Source organism: Uranotaenia lowii, chromosome 2 (assembly GCF_029784155.1).
Source record: "Uranotaenia lowii strain MFRU-FL chromosome 2, ASM2978415v1, whole genome shotgun sequence".
Classification (NCBI taxonomy): Eukaryota; Metazoa; Arthropoda; class Insecta; order Diptera; family Culicidae; genus Uranotaenia; species Uranotaenia lowii.
The window spans coordinates 6,396,937-6,418,583 of record NC_073692.1 but is presented as its reverse complement, the minus strand read 5'-3'; the positions used below and the strand labels follow the sequence as shown (position 1 = coordinate 6,418,583).

Sequence of the window (21,647 nt, the reverse complement as noted above, 5' to 3'; positions counted from 1 at the left end):
AACTGCATCAATCGCCTTGGTCCAAGAACCCTATTTCCGAAATGGAACTTTTTACTTAGGGAATTTGCTCAAATCAAACTTTACTGTGTTCGGTGTAATTGGAATGACTAATGCCCGAATAATGCCTCGTGCATGTATATTGATAAACAATTCTTTGAATGCAACACTTATACCCAATCTAACAACAAGAGATATTTGCGTCGTTCAGGTTTCGCTGCCTGATAGAAAATACGTCTACTGTTCAGCATACTCACCATATGAACAATCATCCCCTACGGATGATTTAAAAAATGTCATTTCATTCTGTGAATCACAAAATATACCTCTTGTAATTGGCTGTGATGCCAATGCCCATCATTTTGTATGGGGTAGCTCAGATATCAATCTGAGAGGCTTAAATTTAATGGAATATTTAAGCAGCACTGATTTAGAAATTCTAAATGTAGGAAATAAACCAACTTTTGTTAGGTGTGACAGAGAAGAGGTGATTGACATCACACTTTGTTCTACAACAATTTCCCAGGAAATTTCAAATTGGCATGTGCCTAACGAAGAATCGATTTCTGACCACAGGTTTATCTATTTTGAACACTCAGGTGAGTTTTTAGAAACAATTACATTCAGAAACCCAAGAACAACTAATTGGGACCAATATTTGGAGCATCTTGCTACGAAATTTCATGGATAAACACCTGAAATTACTACTCCTTTTGAGTTGGATGAAGTGGTTGCAAAAACCACCGAAATTATTTCGAAATTCTTATGAAGAAGCGTGTCCCTTACGAACGTTGAAATTCAACAAAAACAGTACACCATGGTGGAAATCAAATCTCAGTAAATTACGAAAAAACTGCAGACGCTCTTGGAACCGAAGGCGCACGGAAGGTTTTGATGCTTTCAAGTTGGCTCGCAGAGCTTACCGGAAAGCAACAAGAGCTGCCGAACGCTCAAGTTGGCAGAGCTACTGCACAAACATTTCAAGCTTGCACGAAGCAAGTAGGTTAAATAAAGTCTTAGCCAAATCAAAAGATTATCAGGTTTCATACCTTAAAACCCCTAGTGGTGATTATACATCAAACGACGAAGAAACATTAAGTTGTCTATTCAATACTCACTTTCCAGGATGTGTTGATCAAGATTCATCGATAGAGCCTGAGTTCTTTTCTGGTAGTCTAGATTCCTTGCATTTTGCTCGGAAAATAGTTACTACAGAATCGATCAAATGGGCAATCGGGGGTTTTGCTCAATACAAATCTCCTGGAAGTGACGGTTTATTTCCAGTTTTGCATCAAAAAGGTTTCGATCATTTCAAACACATATTAAGAAAAATAATGATAAGCAGTTTTGCTCATGGATATATTCCTAAACTTTGGCGGCAGATAGCCGTGAAATTCATCCCTAAAGGGGGACGATCATCATACGACGAAGCCAAAAGCTTTCGTCCTATTAGTCTAAGTTCATTTCTATTAAAAGCACTTGAACGTTTAATTGATCATCATATCAGGCAAGAATGCCTTGTCCAACGTCCGCTTAATACGACACAACATGCATACCAAACAGGAAAATCAACATTAACTCTTCTGCACAACGTAGTACATAATATTGAAAATAGTTTTTCACAGAAAGAATCATGTCTAGGAGCATTTCTAGACATAGAAGGAGCATTTGATAATGTCTCGTTTACATCAATAATGGATGCGGCACTACTTCATGGAGTGCCTAATGTTATAACTAACTGGATTAGCGCAATGCTAAGTAACAGGAATCTTCATTCGTCTTTAAGACAGGCTTCAATTACAAAAGTTAGCACACGTGGTTGCCCACAGGGAGGTGTACTATCACCTCTTTTGTGGAACCTAGTTGCAGACGGCTTGTTGAGAAAACTCAATGACCGTGGAATACCAACCTATGGATTCGCAGATGATTATCTTCTGCTGGTAAGAGGTTTGTGCATAAGCACATTATTTGATATAATGCAACAAGCTCTGCGCTCTGTTGAACGATGGTGTTCTCTTGTAGAACTTTCAGTTAATCCTCTAAAAACTAATATTGTTTTATTTACTAAAAAACGTATCACCCGCGGGGTGCGCCCTCTGCTGTTTTATGGTTCTGAAATCACCGTGTCTAATCAGGTTAAATATTTGGGTGTCATTCTTGACTCCAAATTAAACTGGTCTGATCACATCGAATTCAGAATCAAAAAAGCATGCATGGCCTTCGGACAATGCCGACGTGCAATCGGAAAAAACTGGGGACTCAAACCCAAACATATTCACTGGATTTACTCCACAATAGTAAGACCAATTCTGGCCTATGGGTGTCTAGTGTGGTGGCAGAAAGGAGAAGTTGCAACAGTTCGGACTAAACTTAATCACCTTCAAAGAATGTGTCTTTTGGGGATGTCCGGATCGTTCACTACAACTCCTACTGCAGCACTAGAGGCTCTGTTTTCTATCAAACCTCTACACTTGTACCTAAAACAGGAAGCCTTCTCATGTGCTTTTCGTCTACAGGCAGTTGGTCTCTGGCTGTCAGGAAATATCGAAAGATCATCGAGTCATACAAATGTGTGGCCTGAATTAGTTAGATTAAACAAGTTTAATCTAGCGCCAAACGATTTAACACTCTCGAGTAGTTTTCCCTACATGGGGTTTAAAGTCAAATTTCCTTCTCCTCAAGAATGGTTATCAGGTTTCGTAGAGGACCAAATGTCCTCTCATATTGTATTCTATACTGACGGTTCATTATCAAACGGCCGTGCAGGTGCAGGAATTTACTGTCACGAGTTGAACATAGAATATGCTCAACCTCTAGGAAAATATTGTACAGTCTTTCAGGCTGAGCTATATGCTATTATGTATGGAGTGCAAATTGCACTTCAAAAGAAGATTATGTTCAGAACAATTTACTTCTGTTCAGATAGCCAAGCAGCTATCAAATCACTCAGTGCTTCCAGTTCTAGATCAAAACTGGTAATCGCATGCCGGAAAGCAATCGAAGAACTTGCTGAAGGCAATGGATTAAACCTTCTATGAGTACCCGGACATAAGGGAATTTTTGGAAACGAATGCGCCGACGAACTCGCTAGAGCTGGGTCGGAAAAGGAATTTTACGGACCTGAGCCGGCTGTCCCAATATCGCCATGTTGGTTCAGAAACCAAATTCAAACTTGGTCCTCTAACCAGCATGAACGATACTGGGAAGAGTTGGACACTTGTCGTCAAACTAAATTATTTTTAGAAAAACCATCTCCAATCATATCAAGTTACTTATTAACTTTAAATAAATCTCATTGCAGCATCTTGATCAGAGCACTCTCCGGTCATTGTAAACTCAACTATCACATGCACAACATTCAGCGCGCTGAATCTCCAGTATGTGGTAGTTGTGAATCAGATGTGGAACATCCCTTCCACCTTATATGTAACTGTCCCTCATTTGCCAGACTACGTTTTCGTACTCTGGGTTCTTACGCTTTAAGCGAATCTGAGTTTAAGAAATTAAACTTAAAAAACATTCTATCATTCCTTACCGAATGTAGAAAAGAGCTTTAATGCTAATAATCCCTAGTGGAAAGGCTTTATGCCATCTTAAATAGATTGAATTTATTTCTTCCTTTTATAGGTTTTTCAGGTTTCTCAGGTAAATGAGGAAATCTTGGATAAAAAAAAGGCTAGGCACAATTTTCCCGTAAAGCTTAGTTCTTTTAGAAATGGGACACTTTCATTTGCTAATAGCTCGTTAACTAGTTATTGGATATTAAAAATTTTGACAGCATTTTGTTGCCTGTAAAAAGTACTATTCGACCTATTTTTATCAAAATTTAAAATTTACGCGTTTTTGAGATATGTACGATGTAAGAGAAAAAGAAAAAAATAATTTTGCACAGTTTCCTTTAAAGTTCGTCATTATCAAATTTATAGCTGACAAAACCGTTGATTATTCAAAGAATTACTGCGTTTTTGTGGTGGATAAGTATGCAAACACTGTCAATAATGTCCACAAAGTTCAAATCAAGCATTGGATTGAAGCACATGATCGGCAACTACGGTTGAGGATCATCAAGGAAGTCAAGTCTCATATCAGCATTTTTAATTTTCAATAAACGAAAAACTAAGGGTAGATCGCTGAAATGTCCAAAACAATTTTCTCCGATAAGCTGAAAGTGTTGCCTAGTGATGACTCATAGAAATCCAACCTCAAACAACCATTTTTTGATAGTTTCAAAGCTCTTAAGCTGTAAAACCGGTACCGAAAAAAAACGTTCAAAAATGTGGTCAAAAATAATCAAATTTGTTCATTTCGAAACAACTGTATCCACTTAAATGCTTCCAGTTTCCAGTTTCCAGAGAAGTATTGGACCAAAAAGTATCAGAAATTGAAGAAGGAGGGTGAAGCCACCTAAAATATAGATTTTACGAAGTATAAGTAGGAGAAACTGATCAATACCATGACTAAAAAAAGTGTGCGCCGGCCAATGGGAGATTCCAAGAATAAAGTAGAAATTTCTTTAACAAAATACGGTAAATATTTTTTTTCAAATTTTTCCATGAAAGATCATAACATTACCTTCTTTTTCTTCATAGAAAGTATTTGGTTCAAACGAATGGTTTTTGAGATACAGGCATTCGTAACTGTCCCATTTCTAAAAGAACTAAGCTTTATGTTTGGATAACGTGCCGCTATTAAGCCTACCCCCATTCTGATACCTGATACCTGGATTAATAAAATTATTTTAATTTTCCTCTATATTCTAGCAACCAGACACAAGTCAAGCTGAGTTTTTATTGGACAGATTTCATAAAAGATACTAATCAGTCTCTTTTCTCAGGTAGCGAATGATCAACACTCTGGCACAAAGCTGCCACTCCAGAGCCGGTGTTTGAAAATTAAAAAAAAAGTTCTTGAAAATAAACAAAACATAATTTAAAAATGGAAAAAACTAATTCTTTTTCATTGCTCATTATATGCACAGCCAGTATTCAATATTTAATTTAGAATTGAAATATAAATTTGATACTAAATACAGCCGGTTGTTTTGAAAAAAATAGCTGGTTTCCAGCAATCTGGATTGCTGATTTTCCAGCAATTTGAATTGCTGGAAACTAGCATTAACGTTTGTCCTTTTTTCCAGCAATTTAAATTGCTGGAAATTTTGCTGGAAAGTCAGCGGGACAAAAACCAGCTACATTTTGCTGTGTAGACAATGTATGCATGAGAAGGTTTGGAAATGTATTGGAAAATTTTGGGAGAAGACAACTGCAACTGCCCGCTCTGATTTTTATCGCTTCTTGTCTTCCTTACTCACACGCAGCAACCCAGCAAACATTTATGAAGGTATAACGCAGGAACAACAGAATTATTCAAACAAATATACCAGATAAAAAGATTGTATTAAACTTACCAAATAAGCATATAGCTACAAAAGTGGAGGCGATATATCTACAATGACAAGATTCCAACGATTCGATTTTCCAACAAAAAGCGAAAAAAAAATTCCTCGACCGAGATTTGAACTTCAGTCCTCCGAGTTCACAGTCCGGTATCTTACCACGATGCCAACTGATCAGTTGATATGGTCCTCGCTATAGCTCTATAGGTGAGATTTTCTTTTTACGAACCGGCCAAAGGAAGAAACCGGAGAGAGTGTCAATTGAAGGACCGCCCATTTATCGTAAATCAGTTCACTCAAATCGTAAATGTCGAATTAGTCTATTCTCAACTTTTTGGAGACATATTTACGAGTTGACTAAACTGCTATCCGATTCAACTTTTTTCGAGCAAAGCTGGTCGTAAATGAATGATAGAAAATCACTCAATACCAACATGTTTACGATAGTTATTGAAAATGTCTTAATATTCGATTTGGATTATCATTTCTATTACAATTTCATGTTAGCTGGGAAATGGAAAAATCACTCATGTTTACATTCGCGGGTTTGACGTTTCTACGCTTTATAAAAGCTTTATATAAGCATTAACAGGAAGTTCTAGTACTACAGTCTTAATGCTTCTAAACTTTATATAGTAACTCTATATCTGCATATAGTGCTATCATAAGAGCTAATTTTTTTTATTGCTTCTATGCATTAATAATGCTTATATGAAATTAAAAAGCATGAATGAATGTTAATATAATGCTAACTTGCATTAGAAATGTTGATTTTATGTTGATTAAGGGTTATGGCATAATGCTTACGGTTACTTGGGAATGGCCCTAACCGTAATAAAGAAGGATATTTTGGGTCCAAAGTAGGACGGTAGGACAAGGGTCAAATAAGTAGGACATATCCTAAAAAAGTAGGACGTCTGGTAAGCCAACCAAAGCACTCAAAGTTTATGTTTTTTTACCCCAAAAAATACCAAAAGAATCGGAAAACAGAAATTTTAATTCTGATGCCAAATGACTTAGAAATACGTCCAGTTGTAGTGTTGTCTCAAAAAAAAAAAATAACAAAAAATCGACTTTTTGAGACTTTTCGAACAACCAACTTAGTCGATTGTTGACCGAAAACACCATAACTCAACATCAATATAAGAACCTCTATTTTTAGAATTTCCGTTGGTCCCCCTTCGAGTGATTTTTAAAATTTTGACCAAATTTTTTTTTCGATATAACACTAAAATTTGACGTTTTAACTCATTTGGATTCTAAATAAAAATTTCGATTTTACCAATTTCCTTTGGTCCCCCCTTAGGTGATTTGTGAGGGTAAAAAAAATCATTTAGCGCTTTGAGGCCCCTTAATCAAGTCCGATTGGGTTAAAATTTTGTACAGTTCCCATAACCCATTTGGCTGTCACCCTAATATAAAGCTTAGTTCTTTTAGAAATGGGACATTTACGAATGCCTGTATCTAAAAAACCATTCGTTTGAACGAAATACTTTCTATGAAGAAAAAGAAGGTAATGTTATGAACTTTTATGAAAAAATTTGAAAAAAAATATTTACCGTTTTTTGTTAAAGAAATTTCTACTTTATTCGTGGTATCTCCCATTGGCCGGCGCACACTTTTTTCAGTCATGGTATTGATCAGTTTCTCCAACTTATACTTCGTAAAATTTATATTTTAGGTAGCTTCACTCTCCTTCTTCAATTTCTGATACTTTTTGGTCCAATTCTTCTCTGGACACTGGAAACTGGAAGCATTTTAGTGGATACAGTTGTTTCGAAATGAACAAATTTGAATATTTTTGACCACATTTTTGAACGTTTTTTTTCGGTACCGGTTTTTCAGCTTAAGAGCTTTGGAACTATCAAAAAATGGTTGTTTGAGGTTGGATTTCAATGAGTCATCACTAGGCAACACTTTCAGCTTATCGGAGAAAATTGTTTTGGACGTTTCAGCGATCTACCCTTAGTTTTTCGTTTATTGAAAATTAAAAATGCTGGTATGAGACTCGACTTCCTTGATGAGCCTGAACCGTTGTTGCCGATCATGTGCTTCTCTCCAATGCTTGATTTGAACTTTGTGGACATTATTGACAGTGTTTGCATACTTATCCACCACAGAAACTCAGTAATTCTTTGAATAATCAACGGTTTTGTCAGCTATCAATTTGATAATGACGTATTTTCAAGGAAACTGTGCAAAATTATTTTTTTCTTTTTCTCTTGCATCGTACATATCTCAAAAACGCGTAAATATTAAATTTTGAAAAAAATAGGTCGAATAGTACTTTTTACAGGCAACAAAATGCTGTCAAAATTTTCAATATCCAATAACTAGTTAACGAGCTATTGGCAAATGAAAGTGTCCCATTTCTAAAAGAACTAAGCTTTAGGTAGGATATTAAACTTGTCAGAATTGGACCAACAAAAAAAGTATCAAATGGTTGTGGGTAACTTTTTGGACAACTTTGAAGAAGTAGGCGTTGTTTTGATGGCAGCGCACGCGTTTTTTGTTTCGTCTGGATAATTAAAATAATTTGTCCGTTTGGAGAGTGAAATTATTTGAAATAATTTAAATTTAGCTGTTACAGGATGACCCGAGGCCGTATTGTATCGGACATGGTGCGATCTCATGATAAAGCGGGGTTTTTCAGTGTGTTTGCAATCCGTCTACGAGAGCGTACTGCTTCGTAAAATTTGGGCTTCAGGAATTGAAGAAAAATTGCATCTTACATTGGTTGACTGGTGTGCCATATTTGTGTGCTGATGGCGAAAATGTTTCAATCCGAGTAGTGGAGCGCCGCTTTTTATTAAGGAAAACAATTCATATGTTCGTTAACAAGGGCTGCGGGAAGTGAACTTTTGGGCCTTTGAGAAATGGTTTTTCGTTTTCATTATGTGATTGCCAACGCACACTACTGTGGCCTGCTGTGGTTATTGATAATGATGATAAAGAGAAATTGAGAACCCGATGAATCCATCACGAACAACACGCTGCAGAGGACAAGAGGTGTGAGAAGTCACTGTTGACTGGCGATCGATTTTTGGGAGATTGTTTTATGTTGAAACATTTCAATCCTATCTGCCAAGTAAGATTACCTACATTGTGCCGGATGCCGGATCCCTTTTGAAACAGCTGTATGGGTCATTTGAGTTCTCTGCATCTGAAGAGTTTGTTCCAGATCTTCCCTACCATGATTTTCAAAAGTAACACTTGAAATGGATTGGTGTTTAACCCTTGGCTACAACACTTCAAAGGTTAAAAACTGTAAGGGACAAACTTCGGTACCGTACGGTCCCAAAACGGATCGCACTTTCCCACTACGAGGAAGCTACATTTCATCACTCATGTTGTAGCTCAGTCAGTGGAGGCTAAACCGGGTTAGGCCGTTGATGTTGATGGGCTTCGAGATTTAGCCGTAAATTTTTGATGATGCCATCCTTTCGCGAGCTTTCTCTCTTCTGCTTGGTACGACGAGCGACCGAGCGAGGATTCCGAGGATGTTTGTATATTTACCTGGGGCCAAGAAGTATCCTACCGTACGTATCCACCTACTATTACGGTCATTAATTTACATAATCAAGACCGTATCGCTAATTTGCTGGCAACCAGTTTAGTGTCCGATTTCAGGTCAAGTGTGGTTTCAAAAGGATGAAGGTCGGTTCTCGTGGCATTCTCGAACCCTTCCAAACGGATCTTGTTCCGGTTGAGTAAGTTCCAATTGACGATGCATATGTAAACGACAGCTTGTTTATTTTATCTGGGAATGGTCGCTCGATTTTTGGTCAGTGAGGACTTTATGAAAATGAAAGTTCCAATGGTTTACGGTCTGTATTTTTCTTGGTTTTCAGAAAGCTTCAGTAAGCCGTTATATAACCTACATAAATTCAACTATAAAGAAAACAATAAGTTACTAGTGCAATATAGTTACAAATTCCATTAATTTCAAAGCTTAAATAACACACGGTTTAAAGCAAAGCTGATGCTTGGCTCTAGAATGTACTCCACACAACCAACAATATATCAAAATGCAACCTTGCTGAACCGTTTAAATTTTAAATTTCAATGCTGGCTTCCTACAGACGAGGGCAGACGTAAACCGGAAACGCTGCTACTAGAGCCGTTGTGGAATAGGATGAAATCAACAACGACAACAACGAAATCCCATTGAAGACTAAACACATCCACTTCTGACTTTTGCCGGGATTTTTTTTTTCATTCCGTCTATCTAGTTGGAAAAACCCCCAAGGAAAAACATCTGACCTAATTTTTTGCAGAGATGTTAAAATCGCGAGTCTTCATACTCGCACTTTGCCCTTCTTTGCAGAACGATTTTATTTCGTTAAACTCAAACTGCAATGATGCTATCGATAGTTCAATTCGGAAAGCATCAGGAAGGAAGCTTCGGGTAAACTCGGCAGGAGTAAACAGCAATCGGGGGAAACATCAGCGAAACGAACGTACAGTTCTGAAAAAATCGTTTTCGTTCGGCAGCCGAACACATCAATCGGACAACGCATGGGGGCGTGGCTAAAAGTGATAGATACAAGGGAACGGGAAACGAGCGAGAGAAGGGTGCGAGGAATGTTAACTCGGCCCGTCGGGCAACGATCGCTCGTGTGCATTCGTGTACGGTCAGCTTCGTTCTGTTGTTTCGTTGTTGTGATTTTATTCCTGCGAGGCATGGAAAACATCAATGCAAAACTGTTTTCTTCGTTTTGTGCACATTGATGTGATGATTGAAACGAAGATGAAATCAATCTGCAAATAGCAAGTTAAACTCGGAAGAAATCAGCCGAATGATTCTTTCCGAGGCGAGTTTACGCATCTCTGATTTTTTGTGTTGCTGTTTCAACGATGCATCTTTGAAAGTATAAAATGATTGCTCGTTCGATCCGTTTTTTCTCGGTTGAAAGTATATTAAAATATCCTCAACATTTATTTCATAGTTAAACCAGATTCTTTTTTGAATCTTATAAATTAAAAAAAAAAAAAAAACACCAAAAATATCAATGATTTCGATTTCAGCGGGGATTTTATAAGGCTTTAAAGGCAAAAAATTAAAATATTATTAGATGGAAATTGTTTTGAGTATAAAAAAACAATAACCAGCCAGAAGGATAAAACGGTAAAATAATTCTTTAGTTCAGATGAACATCATAAAAAAAATTACAAGAATTAATAGCACTTGAAAAGTGATAGATGTTGCACAGATTTCATAAGATTAAAAGGAATTAAAATCCTAAAAATGTTCACAAAATTTTAAAATTAAAAATATTCGATTCAAAAGATTCAAAAGATTCAAAAGCTACAAAAGATTCAAAAGATTCAAAAGATTCAAAAGATTCAAAAGATTCAAAAGATTCAAAAGATTCAAAAGATTCAAAAGATTCAAAAGATTCAAAAGATTCAAAAGATTCAAAAGATTCAAAAGATTCAAAAGATTCAAAAGATTCAAAAGATTCAAAAGATTCAAAAGATTCAAAAGATTCAAAAGATTCAAAAGATTCAAAAGATTCAAAAGATTCAAAAGATTCAAAAGATTCAAAAGATTCAAAAGATTCAAAAGATTCAAAAGATTCAAAAGATTCAAAAGATTCAAAAGATTCAAAAGATTCAAAAGATTCAAAAGATTCAAAAGATTCAAAAGATTCAAAAGATTCAAAAGATTCAAAAGATTCAAAAGATTTAAAAGATTCAAAAGATTCAAAAGATTCAAAAGATTCAAAAGATTCAAAAGATTCAAAAGATTCAAAAGATTCAAAAGATTCAAAAGATTCAAAAGATTCAAAAGATTCAAAAGATTCAAAAGATTCAAAAGATTCAAAAGATTAAAAAGATTCAAAAGATTCAAAAGATTCAAAAGATTCAAAAGATTCAAAAGATGCAAAAGATTCAGAAGATTCAAAAGATTTAAAAGATTCAAAAGATTCAAAAGATTCAAAAGATTCAAAAGATTCAAAAGATTCAAAAGATTCAAAAGATTCAAAAGATTCAAAAGATTCAAAAGATTCAAAAGATTCAAAAGATTCAAAAGATTCAAAAGATTCAAAAGATTCAAAAGATTCAAAAGATTCAAAAGATTCAAAAGATTCAAAAATTCAAAAGATTCAAAAGATTCAAAAGATTCAAACTATTCAAACGATTCAAAAGATTCAGAAGAGAAAATATAACTAATTTTGTCAATTTTGTCAATTTTGTCAATTTTGTCAATTTTGTCAATTTTGTCAATTTTGTCAATTTTGTCAATTTTGTCAATTTTGTCAATTTTGTCAATTTTGTCAATTTTGTCAATTTTGTCAATTTTGTCAATTTTGTCAATTTTGTCAATTTTGTCAATTTTGTCAATTTGTCAATTTGTCAATTTTGTCAATTTTGTCAATTTTGTCAATTTTGTCAATTTTGTCAATTTTGTCAATTTTGTCAATTTTGTCAATTTTGTCAATTTTGTCAATTTTGTCAATTTTGTCAATTTTGTCAATTTTGTCAATTTTGTCAATTTTGTCAATTTTGTCAATTTTGTCAATTTTGTCAATTTTGTCAATTTTGTCAATTTTGTCAATTTTGACAATTTTGTCAATTTTGTCAATTTTGTCAATTTTGTCAATTTTGTCAATTTTGTCAATTTTGTCAATTTTGTCAATTTTGTCAATTTTGTCAATTTTGTCAATTTTGTCAATTTTGTCAATTTTGTCAATTTTGTCAATTTTGTCAATTTTGTCAATTTTGTCAATTTTGTCAATTTTGTCAATTTATTCAATTTTGTCAATTTTGTCAATTTTGTCAATTTTGTCAATTTTGTCAATTTTGTCAATTTTGTCAATTTTGTCAATTTTGTCAATTTGGTCAATTTTGTCAATTTTGTCAATTTTGTCAATTTTGTCAATGTTGTCAATTTTGTCAATTTTGTCAATTTTGTCAATTTTGTCAATTTTGTCAATTTTGTCAATTTTGTCAATTTTGTCAATTTTGTCAATTTTGTCAATTTTGTCAATTTTGTCAATTTTGTCAATTTTGTCAATTTTGTCAATTTTGTCAATTTTGTCAATTTTGTCAATTTTGTCAATTTTGTCAATTTTGTCAATTTTGTCAATTTTGTCAATTTTGTCAATTTTGTCAATTTTGTCAATTTTGTCAATTTTGTCAATTTTGTCAATTTTGTCAATTTTGTCAATTTTGTCAATTTTGTCAATTTTGTCAATTTTGTCAATTGTGTTAATTTTGTCAATTTTGTCAATTTTGTCAATTTTGTCAATTTTGTCAATTTTGTCAAATTTGTCAATTTTGTCAATTTTGTCAATTTTGTCAATTTTGTCAATTTTGTCAATTTTGTCATTTTTGTCAATTTTGTCAATTTTGTCAATTTTGTCAATTTTGTCAATTTTGTCAATTTTGCCAATTTTGTCAATTTTGTCAATTTTGTCATTTTTGTCAATTTTGTCAATTTTGTCAATTTTGTCAATTTGGTCAATTTTGTCAATTTTGTCAATTTTGTCAATTTTGTCAATGTTGGCAATTTTGTCAATTTTGTCAATTTTGTCAATTTTGTCAATTTTGGCAATTTTGTCAATTTTGTCAATTTTGTCAATTTTGTCAATTTTGTCAATTTTGTCAAGTTTGTCAATTTTGTCAATTTTGTCAATTTTGTCAATTTTGTCAATTTTGTCATTTTTGTCTATTTTGTCAATTTTGTCAATTTTGTCAATTTTGTTAATTTTGTCAATTTTGTCAATTTTGTAAATTATGTATGTCAATTTTGTAAATTTTGGAAATTTTGTCAATTTTGTCCATGTTGTCCATTTTGTCAATTTTGTCAATTTTGTAAATTTTGTCAATTTTGTCAATTTTGTCAATTTGGTCAATTTTGGCAATTTTGTCAATTTTGTCAATTTTGTCAATTTTGTCAATTTTGTCAAGTTTGTCAATTTTGTCAATTTTGTCAATTTTGTCAATTTTGTCAATTTTGTCAATTTTGTCAATTTTGTCAATTTTGTCAATTTTGTCAATTTTGTCAATTTTGGCAATTTTGTCAATTTTGTCAATTTTGTCAATTTTGTAAAATTTTTTCAATTTTGGTCAATTTTGTCAATTTTGTCAATTTTGTCAATTTTGTCAATTTTGTCAATTTTGTCAATTTTGTCAATTTTGTCAAATTTGTCAATTTTGTCAATTTTGTAAAATTTTTTCAATTTTGTCAATTTTGTCAATTTTGTCAATTTTGTCAATTTTGTCAATTTTGTCAATTTTGTCAATTTTGTCAATTTTGTCAATTTTGTCAATTTTGTCAATTTTGTCAATTTTGTCAATTTTGTCAATTTTGTCAATTTTGTCAAATTTGTCAATTTTGTCAGTTTTGTCACTATTGCTACGATGCATCGCGATGTCTTAGAGAAATTTTTTAGCAATCTTGGTCAAGTTAGGCATTTCAACTTGATCAGTTCTCCAATTTTTCTCTAGCCATCCAAATTTGGTAGAACATCTAAAATTTTAACCTACAACCGGTATCAGTCTGTTTAGTGGCACCAAAGCACTTTACGAAACAATAGAACTCAATTCATAATTCACGTCTATCTTTCAATTCCCCGATCCATTCACGCCTTCGGTAAAAATCTGTGTTAATGAGATTTTGAATTGAGCCAAATAAAGAAAAAAAAACCCACCACAAAAACCGGCAAACTGAAACAATTTACACCGCCTACTTGTTTGCCGGCAAATACCGTGAACATATATTTTTAAACAGAACCATTATGTGTCAAGCTGAGGTAGGAGAAGAAAAAATAAATGACTTGACTAACAGAAACAATGTCAAAAAATGAGCGGAAATGAAGACGGTAACATGTTCATTCACTCGAACGAAAGAATAAGTTTCGAACAACGAACAGAAGAGGAAAGCGAAAACGTGAAGCTGTATTTCAGCTTTCTACCCGGAGGGAATTCTCTGCTGCTTCAGAACCTACCTATCCTTGTGTCCACCGGGCTTCCGCCTTCTTCCTTGGTTTTCGGCCTTTTTCTTCTAGAGTACTGGATCCTTGCAGCTAGCAGGACCATGTATCAAATTTTAATTTTACTCACCGCATCATTGTGTATCGTACGGAACTGATGCGAAAAAAATGCCTGTTTTCCAGTTAATAACGGGCCGGGTCGCGCTCCACTTTTTTTTGTGTCCGTTTACTCCGCACCAACTTTTCTCCATTGTTTCTATTATGTTTCGTGGTGCACCACAAAGCACGAAAAAAAATTGAATCGGTTGCGTTCATTCAACCACTTCACGGGACCGTTTTTCGCGGAAAATCTGGGTAGATCTCAATGATTCAGTCGTATTCAGAGGGTGGTGGAAAGTTGAGAAAAAGGACACTTTTCCTTCACATCCCAAATCAAAGGGAAAATTGTTGTTGTTGTTGTGAGGGTTGTCATCAAAGCCACAACATACCTACATAGACATATGAAGGCACTAGACCTCCGTCCTCTTGACCAACATACATACATACATCTGTCGGTCTGTCATTGTCGAGAGACTCAATCACTATGCCTGCCGGGGCTAAATTTGAATCGATTGCGTATGACGTTCGGGGATAACTTCATATTGAAACCATTGCCAAGGCTAGGTTATTTTAAGGCACAACCTCCGAACATTTCACCCCCCCCCCCCCCCCCCGCACTTGACATTTCTTTGTAGCGAAACAAGGTAATCCTGAATGCATATGTATGTATCTACAATCAAAGGAAATTGAATATTTTTACCAATCTATCTGTTTCCTTTGTTCCTGCGAATCAAGGAAACGACTTTATCGAATCGACATTTTTACACAACGATGAAGAAAATTCACCATTGCTTGACTTGACAAACTACTGAAAATTTTCTTAATGAAAGTTGAAAGGCTGAATAAAAAAAAAATATTCGAATTTTTTTTACTATTCTTGGGTGAATTGTTACAATTTTTACAATTATTTTCTTAGACCAATATTCAAAAAATATTAGGAACTATTAATAGTGGTGCAAACAGTTTTAGCAGTAGAAAGGTTTCAGGTTTCAGAAATATTTGAAAAAAATTTACCTCACTGTGGTTGCTAATTTCTACGCAAAGGTAAAAAATCGTCTCCGTTACGAGAAAAGTTTAAAAAATTTGAATGAAGCAGAAATGTTTTACGGTGGAATGATTGGCTAAAAAGAATTGGGGAAAAGGGGAAATAATAACACAATTTAAATTGGTGAAACAGTGTGAAAAAGTATGCAAAAGATGCATTTACTAGTCAGTCGTATTTCTCACGATGCACTTTTGTACTAGATGTTATAACCGCTGCACTAAGTCTACGGGATGTTCAAAAAGTTCGAATACTTTCTTTAACTTTTTGTTTTACCACAACAATCAGCACATATGTACATTAAAACTTTTTTTTGGGTAATTTTGAACTACTATCAGACAAGCTATTAATGGTAGTCTATATTTCATTTAGTGTTCATTTTTTATCGGCCTTTTCATACAACCAGAAAAAGTACAGGCAAAAAAAACGAGTGAATGGGTTCCAGTTAACCAAATTCGACACCTTTGGCTTAACTCTAATGATCATTGATGTTATCGAAAATAAACAAGTACACCCAATAAAGACCTTCCTTGGATGTGAGAATATCGGCAAAAGATTCTATGCCTGACCGGCACTAAAAAGCTTCCTCATTGATGGCATTGTCCTCCCAGCACAACGGCATTGCTTATGTCTGAAAGAAACCAAATAAAACATATACCATATCATATCACAAAACAAAGCAGTATGGAAACAATCAGCCAGCAAGGATATTGTCGATATCGACCCCCGGCTAAGATGTCTTTTTTTTATTAGTTGATCACCCAGGCGGTAAATCCTTTTTACGGATTGCATTCCAAGGCACGGCGAGCGACCGAGTCCCCCCAGTATGCTACTCTGGGTCCATGGGTGCAATTGGACGACTCATGATACTAAGTACCCCTACGCCATTAAGTCCACCTGGGGCCTCTGGCCATAATTCCCATCCGGACCTACAACGAAGGCTGTACCCAAGATGCGAGACCAAGTCCGCGCTTAAGCGCTCATCGGCAAACTCCAGTTCGAGTCAAACTCCAGCATATATACCCTGCCTCTCGTTACGATTCAAGACTAAGGACCTCTCCTCTAACGACTCGAGATCCGGCCTTTACTCGCAACTCGAGACTAGCTTGGTTCCCACGAAAATCGTGCGCTCCGCCTCTGTTCGAGACCACTGCAAGAGACCAATGACCTCTCCTCTAACGACTCGAGATCTTGGCTCCGCTTGGCTTGGCTCGAAGCCCTCTCCTCTTTGCCCGTCCGTGTGCCGGTCGAGAGCAGCTTATCCTGGACACGCGCCTGTCACAGCACACGTCCGGGGCTTTACGAAAAACTACTCGGATGATTCCCGGCGAAGAATTCATCCTACACCGACTCAGATGACTCACCCGCCGATGACGTGTACCTAAACAGCTCGGCATACGCAGAAGGTAGAGTCTTATCTTTGTATGCTTTATTGCTAGGATCGGACGCACACTACTCGAATGCCCCCCGCCGAAAGGACATTCTACTCCGACCGTGGTCCGGTCTTCCTCCTCCCTTTTTGGCTGGCAACCCTAGGGTTTTTGCCCGCCGTGTGTCGAATCGAGAGCAGCTTATCCTGGACTCGCGCCTGTCACAGCACACGTACGGGTCTTAGAGGCTTGCGACTCAGATGAATCCCGACGGTGATGTCATCCTACCCGACTCGAGTGGCCCATCCGACGGCGACGTGAGACCACTCTACCCGAGAGTATTCCGCGACGTGAATACTCTTCCCCCTACGATTTCCACTGTGGAGAAGGTATTGTCTTATCCCCACAGCTTTCGTCGCAGAGAGCGCGTTCGACTCGGATACTCCACGACGGTTACGTTGGAGGTATCCTACACAGACGCGCGACGTACCTAGCAGCTCGGCATACGCAGAAGGTATTGTCTTTACTTTGTATGCTTTACTGCCAGGGTCGGACGCACACTACTCAGGAGCTCCCCGATTTTTGCCATATTTTTGTGATATTTGTCATATTTTTGTCATATTTTTATCACATTTTTCATATCTGTTTTATTTTGGTCATGTTTTTTTTTCATTTTATTGCCAGTTTTCTTTCATATTTGTCAGATTATTTCATACTATTGTTAAATATTTGTCATGTTTTTTTTACATATTTATCATATTTTGATCACATTTGTCATGTTTATGTCATTTTATTGTCAAAGTTTTGTCATAATTTTGTCATATTTTACCACATTTGTCCTATTTTTGTCACATTTGTTAGTTTTGCCACATTTGTCATAGTTGTCAGATTTTCGTCAATTTTTTTACTACACTTGTCATATTTTATCATAAATTCCATCCCCTCAAGGAATATTTAAAGAAGGTAGTGTCGAGGCAGCCCTGCTCTAGTATTAGTACATACTGCGACGTCACAATCACGAAAAATGTGTTAATTTACTAGGAAATCTGCCCTTTTTGTTGAAAACTCGAAGAATTTGCTGGAAATTTTCCACTTTCAAAACATGCCATATGTAGGGATGAGATGAAGAATATACAAAAAATAAATCAAATTTTATTAGGAATAAAATAAAATAATAGTTGTATTCGGCAACACTGTAGATGAATAAAATAAAATAAATTTCTATGACAACATTTGCTATTTTGGCAGCACTTGACAAACAAACAAAACAAAGTCAGTCATTGATCTATTCTTGCGAGCGACAGACGTGTTTAAGTGAATCTCTTAATTGAGATTCGTAAAATCACGACAATGGCGTGGTTGGTAGAATAAGCACAAATAGCGCAGATATTTAAGGCTGCTGCTGCTGATTGTTTTGATTTGGCCTTCCGGTGGAAATAAGACGGAATTGCCGTTAAAAGCGCAGATATTTAAGGCTGCTGCTGCTGATTGTTTTGATTTGGCCTTCCAGTGGAAATAAGACGGAATTGCCATTAAAAGCGCAGATATTTAAGGCTGCTGCTGCTGATTGTTTTGATTTGGCCTTCCGGTGGAAATAAGACGGAATTGCCGTTAGAAGCTCAGATATATAAGGCTGCTGCTGCTGATTGTTTTGATTTGGCCTTCCGGTGGAAATAAGACGGAATTGCCGTTAAAAGCGCATATATTTAAGGCTGCTGCTGCTGATTGTTTTGATTTGGTCTTCCGGTGGAAATAAGACGGAATTTCCGTTAGAAGCGCAGATATATAAGGCTGCTGCTGCTGATTGTTTTGATTTGGCCTTCCGGTGGAAATAAGACGGGATTGCCGTTAAAAGCGCAGATATTTAAGGCTGCTGCTGCTGATTGTTGTGATTTGGACATCCGGTGGAAATAAGACGGAATTGCCGTTAGAAGCTCAGATATTTAAGGCTGCTGCTGCTGATTGTTTTGATTTGGCCTTCCGGTGGAAATAAGACGGAATTGCCGTTAGAAGCTCGGATATTTAAGGCTGCTGCTGCTGATTGTTTTGATTTGGCCTTCCGGTGGAATAAGACGGAATTGGCGTTGAAAGCGCAGATATTTAAGGCTGCTGCTGCTGATTGTTTGTTTTGAATATGCCTTCTGGTTGGGCAGGCTGTTTCTTAGAATACTATCGAATTATTCCGGCTCTGGTAAACAGAGACAGAGTAACAAGGAAAGCACAGTTTGAGAAAGCTGTTGCTAAGAATGTTTTTTTTTGCGGATTGTTCCGGCTCTGGTAAATAAAAGCATAACGACAGAGAAAGCACAAATTGGGAAGGCTTTTGTGAAGAATATTTTCGGATGAATTGAAGAATATGCCAAAATAAAAAAAAGATTTGAAAAGCTTTTGCAGAGAATGGAATGTAGAATTGAGATGAGGGATATTTCGGATATAAAATTTTGTATTTTAGAAAAACAAAAGTCGGTAAATTAAAGATTCTATTGAGAATAGAGTTGAGAAGAAATGTAGAAATGTGATGAAGGATAAGCAGAAATAAAATAAAATTTGTAGGATGGAGAATAAAGATGTGGAATATGGAATAAAAATTGAGGATATTTGGTAAATAAAATTTTGCTCTAAAGAAAAAAAACAAATGTTGACGTGTGAAAAGTTTTAATTAAGAATAGAGGTGAGAAGGAATGTAGGGATGAGATGAAGAATATATAAAAAAGAAATCAAATTTAATTAGGAATAAAATAAAATAATAGTTGTATTCGGCAACACTGTAGATGAATAAAATAAAATAAATTTCTATGACAACATCTGCTATTTTGGCAGCACTTGACAAATAAACAAAACAAAGCCAGTAATTGATCTATTCTTGCGAGCGACAGACGTGTTTAAGTGAATCTCTGAATTGAGATTCGTAAAATCACGACACCATACTAAAAGGATTCTTGTTCTTCATTATTCAGAGGGGGGACGGGAGTTTATGGGGTGCATAAAAAATCATAGGGGATGGCAAGGAATGTTTAAATAAGGTAGTGTCGAGAGCCATATTGGTTTTTTTTGTGACGTCACAAAAACGAATGTATCGAAAATTTATATGCGAATGGGAGAAATTTCAAAGAAAAACACGTCTTAGAATAAAAATGAATTCCAATTTCATTTTGATTGTGTTGTTAGACCACTATTTCACTATGCTATGAAATTTTTCGGTCCCTTAAAGATTGCATTATGTTTTTTTTCTCATTTTAATAATGAATGCAATGTCATCTTGAAGCTAAAACGTGTAAAAATGAAGAAAAAATCGGCTTTAAAAAGGTCTAGCTGGCACTTCAATTAATGATTGTTAACTCGATTTACTAAAATGCCAATAAATAATTGTGGTTTTGTTAAAAAGTTTATTTTTTGATAACTTTATATTAATAAGGATCTTAAACTGCACTGACTTGATTATTTTCATGGAAGACTTTGAACTAATTTTAAAGTTTTGCAAATTTGAGTAGGGAAAATCCACCATTTTTTCGAACTTCGATGGTCTATTTTATATAAAAATTACTCGAAAATCTAACTTTTTTCGTACCGAATAATCGTTCAGTCTTAACGGTTTTCTTTCGAATCCGAATTCACAATTTGCAAAAACGTCAAAAACAAACGCCTACTGAAACAAGTTTGTTCTGGTTCACTAGTGAGCTTTCAACTGACTGATACATATTCACAAAGCTTGCCGTAAGAATGACTGAGCCGATCTGTAGCTTTTATATTTGTTTGCGTTTCTATTCCTATTATTTCAGTTTGAACTTTTTACACTGATAAAAAATCACAATAAATATCATTCGTGCTTCAAAAAATTTTCAGCACTGATGCAGATAGCACTCCCTGAAGAGTACCGGCGGACATATGCTGATGACCTGAAAATCTATTGCAAGTCGACTGTCAGGACACTTTACTCCAGAAAATTAAAATACAGTTTATCAGTGTTTAACAGCAACTCAAAAATCCCAAGCAATCAAAAGTCAAACGCGTGCCTACAAAGTTCGAATTTCGCTGAACAAAGTTTCCAAAGGGAATTCTTACCGAGTTTTCTCGAATGCAAGCATGAAAGTTACAAAATGTTCCTCAGATAGCCTTTTTGTGACACGTCAATCGCATCACTCAGTGTTAAAGTTACAAATAGGACCTCAAGCAGCCTTCTATGGACATGAATTTCCAAAAAGTTCCTTAAATAGTCTTTTTGTGACATGTCAATCACTTCCATTCAGTATAAAAGTTACAAATTGAGTATCAAATAGTCTTCCATAGACTTCAAGTTCCACTTAGTTCCTTAAATAGCCTTCTTGTGACATGTCAATCGCATCCCATCAGTATTAAAACTACAAATAAGGTCTCAAATAGCCTTCCATGGAAATCAAGTTCCAAAAAGTTCCTTAAATAGCCTTTTTGTGACATGTCAATCACTTCTATACAGTATAAAAGTTACAAATTGGGTCTCAAATAGCCTTCCATGGACTTCAAGTTCCAAAAAGTCTTCGTTTCAGTTTCGGGGAAATTTGAATTAAAGTTTGATTTCGTTCCCTGGCTGCAAATGTTAACCGATTTTGATGATATTATATTCATTGTGTAGGTAATTTATTCTAATTACTCAACATTTCAAAATAAAGTCGGCATGTATTACCAGGATATCAGAAACTGGCTCAGAAAGTAAAAAGTTCGAAAAATCAATTTTATTTTTAAAATACTCATAACTTCTGACAGTTTTTCTGTATTTAAGCGTTTCATTGATGTTTAAAATCATCAAGAATCCATCTATCCGACAA

General features: G+C 35.3%; 1 protein-coding gene across 1 annotated transcript in view; it reads right to left on the bottom strand.

Annotated features, from left to right (window-relative positions):
• LOC129749578 (ETV5-related protein Ets96B) overlaps positions 1-21,647 on the bottom strand; it is a 54,754-nt gene that overhangs the window by 31,207 nt on the left and 1,900 nt on the right. The gene's annotated exons all lie outside the window — the stretch shown is intronic.